Source organism: Spinacia oleracea, chromosome 5 (assembly GCF_020520425.1).
Source record: "Spinacia oleracea cultivar Varoflay chromosome 5, BTI_SOV_V1, whole genome shotgun sequence".
In the NCBI taxonomy this organism is placed as follows: domain Eukaryota; kingdom Viridiplantae; phylum Streptophyta; class Magnoliopsida; order Caryophyllales; family Amaranthaceae; genus Spinacia; species Spinacia oleracea.
In genome coordinates, this window is record NC_079491.1 from 120,608,561 (window position 1) to 120,620,815 (window position 12,255).

At 36.9% G+C, this 12,255-nt stretch overlaps 1 long non-coding RNA gene across 3 annotated transcripts; it reads left to right on the top strand.

Moving 5' to 3' along the window:
• The first annotated feature begins 509 nt into the window (after nt 1-509).
• LOC110792397 (uncharacterized) lies at nt 510-11,811 on the top strand. Of its 3 annotated transcripts, none has more exons than XR_008921415.1 (4): nt 510-955; nt 2,087-2,234; nt 2,330-2,466; nt 11,793-11,811. It is a non-coding gene; the product is annotated as an uncharacterized lncRNA (long non-coding RNA). The 3 variants fall into 3 exon arrangements; XR_002534390.2 differs by lacking the exon at nt 11,793-11,811 and adding an exon at nt 2,766-2,964 and having other exon boundaries at nt 511-955; XR_002534389.2 differs by lacking the exon at nt 11,793-11,811 and having other exon boundaries at nt 517-955; nt 2,330-2,964.
• Nucleotides 11,812-12,255: the final 444 nt, after the last annotated feature.

The window sequence follows — 12,255 nt, forward strand, 5'->3', positions numbered from 1 at the left end:
ACTTATTATTTTTAATTGCTTTGGTTAAAGTCGGTTTAATAAAGGGATATTTGTTTAAATCCCCAATTTAAATTCAGTCATTACTTAGCTTTGATTATTGCTGTTTGTAAGGAGAGTTTTAAGCCTTTGTAACCTCCAATTTAGTGACTGAATTAGGAGGCTTTAGAGCTTGTAACTGCCAGTTTTAAAGGCTCTTAAATGGCTCTTAATTAGCCGTTTAAAGCTCTTGTAGCTGTTGGTTTTTGGCTATTTATAGTCAGCTTCTTGATTGGAATAAACAACCAACTGGATGATTAAAACACTTGTTTGTTACATTTCGAATTATAGTTTATAATTCAGCCTTTTTCTTTGTTTTGGACGCGTTTCCTATTCAAAGAACTGATTGTGAGTCAATAGGTCTTGTCTTGCATTCACGATCAACGAGTTAAAGGTCTAGCTTGTTAATCAACTATCCTTGTTTATACAACGAGTTTTTAAACTCGTATCATTCAAGTTTCGAAATTTTAGCTTAGGCGACATTTCATTAAATGCTGCAAAACAAATGCCGCCTAAGCCAAAATTTCACATCGCGCCACTGCCAATCCTTTTATGCCCACAATTAATTTCACAATTAATTTGAAAATTTCACCAGAAAAATACAATTCATTTGAAACTAAGCCCCATATTACAATTCAATTATATTTCAACTTAGGGTTTCACTTATTTTACTTTTTTTGTGTCGGCACTTTCTCTCAATCACTTCCCTCTAAAAAATTCAATTGTTGCGTTGATGCGTTTCTCCTTGGTGGTGGCTGCTCGGTGGTTGTTTCTCGGCGGTTCCTTCTCGGGTTGGTGCTCTTGGCTGCTTCTCTTTTTGCTCGGTGGTTGCTGGGGCTGCGACGTTGCTTCTCGGTGGTTACCGGTCGATGGTTTCTACTCGGCGGTTTCGATCTTCTCTTGGCATAGCTTCTCTGCGGTAATTTTCCAGCTTCTCACTTCCTCAATTAGTCTGGAGTTATTTTTCCCATTGATTTGCAATTCAATTCGATTTTAGGGTTTAAGATATTAATTGGTGTTCTAATTATTGTTTAGATATCATGACCATTTCCAATTTTGTCAATCGGAGTTGTTTTTTTGCATATATGATACACATATTAATATTGCCGCAAATTTCTTTGATGGAGCTATCTAATGCAAATGACATCGATAGTACATTATTCATCATTTCAGCACTTGCTATAGAATTGTCTTTCATGAGAACAACACACCAACGATGTTGACTAATAAGAATATGAGATATAGTGCAATTAAAAATAAATTTTCTTTTAAAGAATGATGCTGTTTGTATTTACCAGTTTCTTTTGTTACCTCTAGACCTATCATAAAATCCTCCATGGTTATCCCATCTGAAAAAAGGAACATGATCGGGTTAGTTCGTTTTGTGTTTGATGTAGTATTAATTTTTTGATTTATTGATTCAGTATTTCGAATTTGTGAGTCGTGAATCTAATTTTTTTGTGTCTTTGGTTTCACTTTGAATTGGTTATTCGGGGAGTATAATTTATGGATTCTTGTTAAAAACTTTACTTACTTGTATAATAATTTTGGAGTATCAAAGTCTTTTTCTCTTTTTAGTTTTTGAATTATGAGGTTGATTAAAATCTTTAGTTTGATGTATGAGGTTCCCTTGTAGCAAAATGGTCTCGGCTAAAAATGTGATCCTAATGTTGTCCAATCTTGGGAGATGATGTTAGTACGTTATATAACAAAGTAAATTAATTTAATAGTGCATCCAACTTAAACAGGCTTTTAACATACTAGCTTCAATTTTGAATGACTTGTATGAGCACTTGCCGCTTCTTTTTTACTGACTTGTACATGTGTCTAATATGAGTGATCGAGTCCGAGTATCACAACTTATGATTTTGGCTCTTAAGTTCACTTTGTTGTTTGATGTTGGATTTATTTATATAGCATAACTCACTAGGAGAGCTTGATTGTTGTTATTATTTACTTGAACTAATAATTTTGAGTTCATGATTGACCTTCGTAGATTTTAGCACACAGGGATTTATATAGACTATAATGGTTTTTGTTTTGCTGCTAGACAGTAGAAGAATGTATGTAGCTGGCCCCACTGTGGACTATAATCTGATTGTTAGAAAAATATGTGTAATCATCCCTCAATTATGGTGGAATAAACTACAGGATGTCCTACCCCCTGAAATGAGTGAACTGAAAAACTTGACACACCTGTAAGCAATCTTGACTAATAATGTACATTTTATGTGCTTGTTACTTCTTCTTTGTATTATTTCTGAATGGAGAATGTTAAACTCTACTTCCTTAGATATCTGAGCTTCAGTAATTTCAAAGGGGGAAATCTCTAGCAAATCTTCCTGCTCTGCGATATTTATACTTACATAAAAACCGTTTCACTGGGCGCATTCCTGCACAATTGGGCACCCTGCAGAATCTTCGACAATTGTAAGATTTTAAATCCAACTGTTAGTTTTTGTGTTCTCAACTGGTCTTACAGATGTTTCGCGATCAAAAATGATATTATTAATGTCAACATTTCAAATGATATTATTCATATCATTTTTAGAGATGTTGGTAAAAATCATCTAGTGGGTATAAATAGGAAACTCATACGCATTGAAGGGTGCTTTCCTGCCCTTCATAACATGTAAGACTCTATAGCAGTTGCCTGCATCATTTGTTTGTTTTACTAACTTCTTTGACTGCCATCTAGCTTTCTGAAACTCTGTATAAATATTTGGCAGGAGGAGTTCCTGCTCAGCTAGCCAACTTTTTAAATTGGTCATATAAGTTTATCTTATGAAAGGAGTGTCTGACCCAAAATTCTAAGACTGTAGATTATAAGTTCCTCTTTAATATTATTGCCTTGCTTTAATTTTTTTTTGTTCAAATATAATTTAAGCCCATTTTTTTTAATGAGAAATGTTGACGAGGTTAATTCAATTCGTGGAGATTTCTTATACTTCCATGGACTATAATGAATGGATTTGTTTGACTCTTAGCCATATACTTGCACTCCATATGAAGTTAAAATACGGCCTGGTAGTCTGATCTGCAAGGTGCAGATGTCTTTCATCATGTTGTACCAGTACAGGTTTTCCAATTTATTAGACATTAGTTTGTCATTTCCTTTTTTCTAGTTTGGGACTTAAAAGAATTTGATGCTAGAACTGGGTTTATATACTTAATTGCTTGCAAGCCACGTCATCAAGAGGGTATTTTCCTCCCTAACAGCTGAGTTGATGGTTCTTCATTGCAAAATGTGTAGAACCACTATTTAAGTAAGAAAGACTAGATCACAAAATAAACATACTCAAAAGATCTTATCATCCTATTTGGAAAGGCATTCGAAGAAAAGGATATTAAGATTGGAAAAGCATGATAACAAAACCTATACAACAAGTGAGAAGCAACACTCACATTGTGGCACTGGAAATCAAGCATAGTTTTGAATTCCATTAGTTGTTTTAAAGATGGGTTAGGGGCCCATGGTTGTAAAACATTGGGGTTGAACATTTATCATATATGAAATGTATTTTCATATTCCATTTAATCTTGGTTTAGTATTAAATGATAAGTCCTTTCAATTTGAAAATATATTCAAGATAGACTATCAGGACCAGTCCTGTGACTAAAAAATGTCTATCAGGTGAACTTGAATGTCAAAAGTTGAAAATGGTCCCTGGTCGAAAGTTTTCTATAAAGGTGGACATACGCATATAAAACACTAGACGACTAGAATGCAAGATGACTAGTAGTTCTGTTTCTTGAACTATGTAGACATGGAAATGTCGCAATCATTAACATAGATACTTACTTTATAAGATTAGTCTCGGACAGACCTATGAAACTTTACTGCAAGAGATGAAAATCTGTCATAAGTAAATTTCATTACATTATTAGACACTAATTCTCAATACCTGAGTGATTTGAGATTACTTGTTTGAGAACTGGTTACTTTGACGTTGTCAAGCGTCGCACCGTAAAAGGAGACTATAACAGCAACGCTCAGGTAATCACCTATCAAACGAAGTCTAACCTCAAGAACACAAGATTGGGATTGTCCTCCCATAAATCGGGATGAGATGCCGAAAGTTGTACAAGGCCACTCAGTGAGCTAGAAACTGTAAAATGCATGGTCGTGCTCAGATGAATCATAGGCTATTATTATCTGTTTATTTGATCAGTTGAACTCTGACACCGAGATATACCTCTGGACATAATAAGGATGAGTACTCTTACCTTTTGTTCATGAGCAGGCATCAAGCGATAAAGGAATCAGGAAATGCACACTTGTCCCTAAGGACAAGTGGGAGACTGAAGGAAATAATGCCCTTGGTCCAAGTTTGCATTTAATGCATTTAATACTAAGTCTAATAAATGTGGTTCAGTACAAATTAACAAGTTAATAATTTAGTGAGATCAAGTGAACTGAATGCCTAGCTAGAGGCCGCTTCAGTTCAAGTGTAGTTAATAACATTAATCCACAACTTACTCTTTACTGAAACCGTAGGGTTACATAAATAGTACGTTAACGGATCAAGTATTTAAGTGAATATATTATTCATTAAGTACTCTATTTATGATCATTCGGAAATGACGGATCTCGGTTCCAGTGGCAGCTGAAATCGTCAAAAGGCAACGTAAAGAATATTTCGGAAATGAGGATATTGCCGGAAACGGAAATATGTTAAATGACAGAAATATAAATATTATCCAAGTCGTAGATGTTGCCAGAAACGGAATCATGGTTCGTATTAGAAAATATTATCGGAAATAGAAATATTGTCGGAATCGGAAATATTGTCGGAAACGGAAATATTACCAGAATCGGAAATATTGCCGGAAACGAAAATATCGGAATAAGAAATTATTTTCGGAATCGAAAATATTAACGAAAACGTAATTATTTTTTCCAAACGGAAATAGATTCCGGAATCGGAAAACGAATCGGAAGCTCGACGAGCGACAAGCCGACAAGCGAGTCGGCCCATCGCTCGACAAGAAAAAGGCCGAGCGCACAGCATTGGGCGCCAAACCCAGCACCTAACGCCCAGCCTTGTGCGATGGGCCAGGCAAGAAATGGTCTGTGGCAGGCCGTGGGCGAGCAGCGACCAAGTCGCACCAAACAACGGGCCAAAGGCCAACTGCAAGGCGCGCTTGGGCCTGGTCAGGCGCGCGCCAAACGTGGGCCTCATGGCTGCGTATTGGCGTGCGTCTTAGCCTTGTCCGATTACTTAGTCACCAAGTAACTTGGGTGTTAAGTTTAATTTTCCTAGTCCTACTAGAATTGAAATATTAGGAGTTTAATTATTACTATAACTCTAATTTATTAATAATTACAATCCTAATAAGACTGTTAATTGTTTTCCTAGTGGGATTCTAATTCCTTATTTCCTGCTCTATAAATATGAGGCTAGCCCTCATAATTTAACAAGCCATATATCATATTCTTTACTTAGATTGTGGTCAAGGGAGAACATAGTTTATAGCCTAACCCGAGTGCATAAAACCTTACTGAATATCCTAGTTGGTTGAACCTAAGGCGGATCTGAACGTGCTGTGGACTTTCTACGGAGGGGCGACACTTGGAGCTCTAAAGACTTGTTCTTGTTCGGTTCGTGAGCAGCTAGGGAAGGCACGCATCACATTGTATGTAACCTAAATTATGCTAATTGACTATGTGGAAATTAATTTGGATTCCTGGCTTTATGGTTTTTCCGTAATGAATTATATTGTTTGTATTATTCATAACCTTACACGAACAAGCTCGCCCGCCTCTCTGCTTGACCAAAATGCACAAAGTAGCAGCCTCAGGCGCATATCCTACGCCTAGCAAGCGCCATACATGCGCATATCAAACGCCCAGCGCGCCCTCAGATTAGGGGCGTGGAATGACAACCCAAATTTCAGCGCCCTCTATGGGACTGCACCACATGCCCTCATGGGCGCGAAACCGAAGCCATTGCACCATCATGTGCGGCAAACAGAAGCCCGCGCAAATGTGCGGAAAATAGAAGCCATCGCATGATCATGTGCGGCAAATAGAAGCCAGGGCATCACCTTGTGCGGAAAATAGAAGCCATCGCACCGTGATGTATGGCAAATAGAAGCCAACGCACCATCATGTGAGGAAAATAGAAGCCAGCGCACCACCATGTGCGGAAAATAGAAGCCATCGTACCATCATGTGCGACAAATAGAAGCCAGCGCACCACCATGTGCGGCAAATAGAAACCATCGCACCATCATGTACGACAAATAGAAGCCAGCGCTCCATCATGTGTGAAAAATAAAAGCCATTGAACCATCATGTGCGGGTAATAGAAGCAAGCGCACCATCATGTGCGGAAAATAGGATCCATCGCACCACCTTGTGCGGCAAATAGAAGTCAGCGCTCCATCATGTGCGGCAAATAGAAGTCATCCCACCATCATGTGCAACAAATAGAAACCATCGCACCATCATGTGCAGCAAAAAGAAGCCAACGCACCACCATGTGCGGCAAATAAAGTCATCGCACCATCATGTGCGACATATAGAAGCCATCGCACCATCATGTGTGGAAAATAGAAGTCATCACATCATCATGTGCGGAAAATAGAAGCAATCGCACCACCATGTGCTGCAAATAGAAGCCATCGCACCATCATGTACGGCAAATATAAGTCGGCGCACCATCATGTGCGGCAAATAGATTGCACCATCATGTGAGTCTATCAAAAGTCGAATATCAAGTGTCGCTCAAAACACCATGGAAAAAGTAAAGATCCAAGTTATTCCGCCAAACTTCTGAGTCTTCAACCAAACTCGCAAATTTGGCGTGCGGCTAATGTTTTGGATGTAGGGGAATACATTTAAAAACATATTAATGCACCGTAATAATCCCCAAAGCCAGGAACCATGTATAAAGTACAGATCAAGCAGATTTAAGTTTGTAGCGTATTTCCCCTAGTTCAACGAATCACGAACACGAACAAGAACTCCAAATGTCGTTCCTCTACTTGGTTCACCGACACGTTCAGATTCGTCTTGAGATTCGTAGCTTAGACGTCACTCAAGATATTTTAGCTTTTAGGGAAGAAAACATTCATGGAGGCAAAGAGAGAATTAGGGTTTCTCTCTCCCTTTAGGTTTTAATGTGTAAACTGAATTGTATGTTGGAAAAACATGTACTTAGGTTATTCAAATAACCTAGACAATAAGCAACCAACCGACCAAGGTCTAAGGCCATTGGCCGGTTAGCAAGCCCACGACATTACACACGCACACAGCTAGCTGGGCCACGGGCCGCTAGCTGATGTGGCTTGCCTTGTGCTTCTGTCCGCGCGCAACACATTGCAGCGAGGCTTATGGGCCAGCGCTGCATTGCCATGCACGTTGCGCCCATGGGCCTTGCGCTTGTACGCTCCGGCTCGTGGGTTGCTTTCGTATTGCGATTAAATTATCCTTCCATAATTTATTTATTGTTTCATACTTGATAATCCAATGTCGTACTATACGATTATTCGTCTCGCCTAGCTTACGAAATTACGCAATACGATATACGATTTCACGATCCAATGTTTAATCGTATAATTATGTTTTCCGAACTAATTTCCCGAAAAGCTATTAAATGAATTTCCGATTCATTTAATCCAGTGATCTATTACATGCCAATGGTGTGACCTTATAGGTTCAGTCAAGAGTAAGATGTGAGCCTAATATAGATTGGAACTCACTGATCGGAAGCAATGCTCCAGCTAGCTGTTCCGATAAATTGATCTCACTGAATTAATTATTCGTAATTAATATGAACCTTGGTATTGGACTAATGTACCTTGGGTGAAGGACATAGTTCCTTTAGTCTCCCACTTGTCATTCAGACAAGTGTGCATTCTGATTCCTTTGTCTCTTGGTGTTACTTACTGAATATAAGGTAAGATCCAAGCCATCCTTATTAGGTCCAGAAGTGTTTCTCGAATTACTGAGTTCAACTGTTACACTTTAACAGAAGGTTAAGCCTTAACCATTATGAGCACGGCCATGCATTTTCACAGTATCTAACTCTTCGAGAGGCCTTGTACAACAACAACACCATATCCTATCAAAGATAGGAGGACAATCCCTTCTTGTAACTTATAAAAAACTTACTTTGATTCATAGTACGCGCAATAACTGCTTTTATAGTCTCCGTTTACGGTGCGACGTTTAGCGAGCATCAAAGCGAACTAATTCTCAAACAAGCAGCCATATATAACTACTCAGGTTCTGAGGAATAGGTTCCAATCACCATAAATGGGAACTACTTATGACATGACTTTAATCTCTTAAAGTGTTCTTATGGTCAACCTGATACAAGATCCTATAAGTATCTATGCAAATGATTTCTAACATCCAGTCCATCTAGTTCAAGAAAATGAACTATAAATCAACTTGCAATCTAATCTTCATTAGTCATTGGTCGTCCAACCTTTCAATGACCTGGATTAGGGGTCCTTTTGTGATTCAATATTCAAGTTCACTTATGGGTGTTTCTTTGTCAAAGAATCCATCTTGACATCCCATTTGAATGGTTTGAATCACTTGGACTTTCACATTTAATACTAAACCAATATTAAATGAATATGAAATACAGTTTCATAAATGATAAATGTTTAAACCAAATGCTTACTAATTTGTGGGCCTCTAACCCAAAATCAAGCATTTAATGTTTTACAGATATAGGCTTTCACCCAATACTTAAAACATTTATGGAACTCAAACTTGATTCCATTTCTGCATATGAGTGTTGTATCTCATTCGATGCAGAGGTTTAGTTTTCATACTTTGCTATTCTTAACATCTTTTCTATCGAAAGCCTTTCGATGTAAGATGAAATGATCTTTAAATCTGTTTATAGAATGATCTAGTATTTCATCTAGTTAGAATGATTCTCTTATTCAAAATAGAAAATCATCCAGATAGCAGACTTGTGATCAACCTGAGTTCATTGAAGAACTCCCACTAGAAACAATTCCCTTCCATTGCTTCTTAGGAAATAATGAAATCATTTCAATTATGTAGAATTGCAAATGATGCTATTCTTTTAGAATACTCCAACCAGTTCACTGAGATATGGGAGATACGTCTTTGATTCAGTTTCCCATGCATCACATATGGTTTAGAACCTATGTTACCACCTTTTAATCACGACGCCTAATTTCCCGTGTATGTTTGGGGTTTGCCTAACAACAAGATTCAACTTTTGCTTAGGCAAATGCATGTAGCATCAAAACTTTAGTTCATCTTCACTTCCTCTTATCAAATGCTCATCCTACATATCCAAATGTATTGGATGTTCTTGATATTGTTCTAATGATCTTTGATCTAGATCAATAGATATAGAGATTGGTATAAACTCGTCATGATCCAATGTTCACGAGTTATCTTGACGATCTATATATCGCATCATCCATGATTGATTGTAATGCAAAAACCATTCCCACTTTAAAATCTATCCATGTAACTTTTAGCTTTATTCTGTTTAAAGATATACCGAATCTTGCAAAAATCTTGGCATTGCCATGTGATATAAGGTGAAGGCACCTCTTTAAGGTCCTTCATGTTTAACTTTAGTAATAACAGCCTAGCTTTATACTTAGTTAAAGCATTCATTACTTAGAGTTACTCATATGGGTTGAGAGTCTCTTTTGAATCTCTCAATTGTGTTTGATTTAGTAATTACTTTTACATAATCCAAACAACGCTTTACATCCTATCCAATAGATCTTTAACCTAGTATGTTCTAAGTTTCGCCATGGTTCTAATATTGAAAATACTATCATTTAGAATTTGAATGTCATTTTCAATAGAGAGATATGTATGTCATATATATAGAACCAATAAAGTTGACTTAGCTCCCACTAAACTCCTCATCTAAAAGATGATCCATATTTTTATAGAGCTATGATTCCTCAATAGCCTTGTTGAAAAACATGGTCTGAATCCCACTTGCGTGCTTTAATCTACGAATAGATTTCTTAAGCTTGCTCTTTTATCTAGCATCCAAAACTTTTACATTGTGTGATGTACACAATTCCTTTCAACAAGTCAAATTGAGGAAGGTGTATCCAAAATAGTTCAAGCATTCCGACTTGGTGAAAAAGATTTCAATATCATCAACGCCGTGAAGTTGTTTATAATATTTAACCACCAATCTAGCTTCTCTTTTGTGAAGGAAATAATGCCCTTGGTCCAAGTATGCATTCAATGCTAAGTCTAATAAATGCGGTTCATTATTAATTAATTATGCAAGTTAATAATTCAGTGAGATCAAGTGAGATGTATGCCTAGCTAGAGGCGCTTCAGTTCAAGTGGAATTAATAATATTAATCCACAGCTTACTCTTGACTGAACCCGTAGGGTCACCCAAATAGTACGTGAACGGATCAAGTATTTAAGTGAATTAAATACTCTATTGATGAATATTCGGAAACGACGGATCTCGGTTCCAGTGGGAGCTGAAATCGTCAAAAGGCAAAATATGAATACTCCGGAAATGATGATATTGCCGGAAACGGAAATATGGATCATAACGGAAATATAAATATTATCCAATTCGTAGATGTTGCCGGAAACGGAAACATGGTACGTATCGGAAAATATTATTGGAAATAGAAATATTGCCGGAATCTGAAATATTGCCGGAATCGGAAATATTGTCGGAATCGAAAATAATTTCCGGAATCGGAAAAATTAAATATTTGTTCAAATCGGAAATAAATTTCGAAATCGGAAATATTAAATATTGTTCGAATCGGAAATAAATTCCGGAGTCGAAAAACGAAACGGAAGCGCGACGTACGAAACGATCGCCGGACGAGCTTGCTAGACGCAAGGCCCAACACGAAGTCAGGCCCAGCGCCCAACGAAGCCCGCGCGCGCAAGCGAGCAGCAAGGCAGGCCCAGCGTAGCGAGCAAGGCAGGCCCAACAACAGCGGCCAACAACATGGGCCACGTGCTGCGAGCGCCCAGCCTTGGGCCGAGCCGCGCAACCCCTTGTGGGCTGCGTGGCTGCGAGGCTACGTACGACCGAGCCCTTAGTCGTTTAGGATTGCTTGCTTAATATCGTTTTCCTAATTCTACTCGAATCGAATGTTTTTGTTAAATCTGAAAAACACTTAGGTGTTTGATTAAACATTAAATTCTAATGATTTAATTCCACTAGAATCCTAATGGATTTAGTTATTGGAATCCTAGTAGAATTCTAATTCCGTTATTTCCACCTTATAAATACGTGGTTCATAATCACAATTTATATATAACAATTCAATAAGTATTCATATAGATTAAGTTCAAGTAAGAATTTAAAATTTTGCCTTAATTAATTATTATGCTTTCCGAATAAACATAATACCTTAGAGAATAACCTAGTTGGTTAAATCTAAGGCGGATCCGAACGTTCTATATACTATCTACGGAGTGGCGACATTCGGAGTCCTAAAAATTGTTCTTGTTCGGTTCGGGAGCAGCTAGGGAAGGCACGTATCACATTGTATGTATTCTAAATATACTTATTGACTATGTGACAATTAATTTGGATTTCTGGATTTATGGTTTTCCGCATGAAATATATTGTTTATATTTGTCATAACCTAACAGTGGTATCACAAGCCTCTAATTAATTCCATAATCAATTATAGTTAACATGGATAAATTTTGTAAATTTGCAATGAATTAAAGGGGTGATTAATTTCGTTGTATGTAAGTTATTGCAAATTCATGCAATTATTTGATTATATGTTCGCAGGATTTTTCGGCAGGTTTTTCAATAATGGTCGGAATCTTATAATTTTATAGTGAATTTCTCATGTAAACGACGTTTTAAAAGTTTGACAAAAATCAGAGACTTGTTGCCGAACCCAGAATTCTCAAATTCCAAGCCTAAAAATGACTTTTCAGAGGTTTTAGTTTTTGAACGCAAAATTTGTAATTTTTATGATGTTAAATTAAATATTTGTGAATCTTGTATGTAAATCTTGAGTCTATTATTGACCTACTATATATGTTTAACAATTTTAAAGCCTAATATTGTTAATTATACAACTTAATTTGTAATTGTAATTAATTTGTTGAAATTCGAATAATTTAGAATTTGTTTTGATTTTCATAATTAATTAGAAATTTAATTAGGATCCTATGATTAAAAACCACCATAAAATTTGTTAAAATTGAAAAAAAAATTAAAATTTTATGACCTAGATATGAATCCA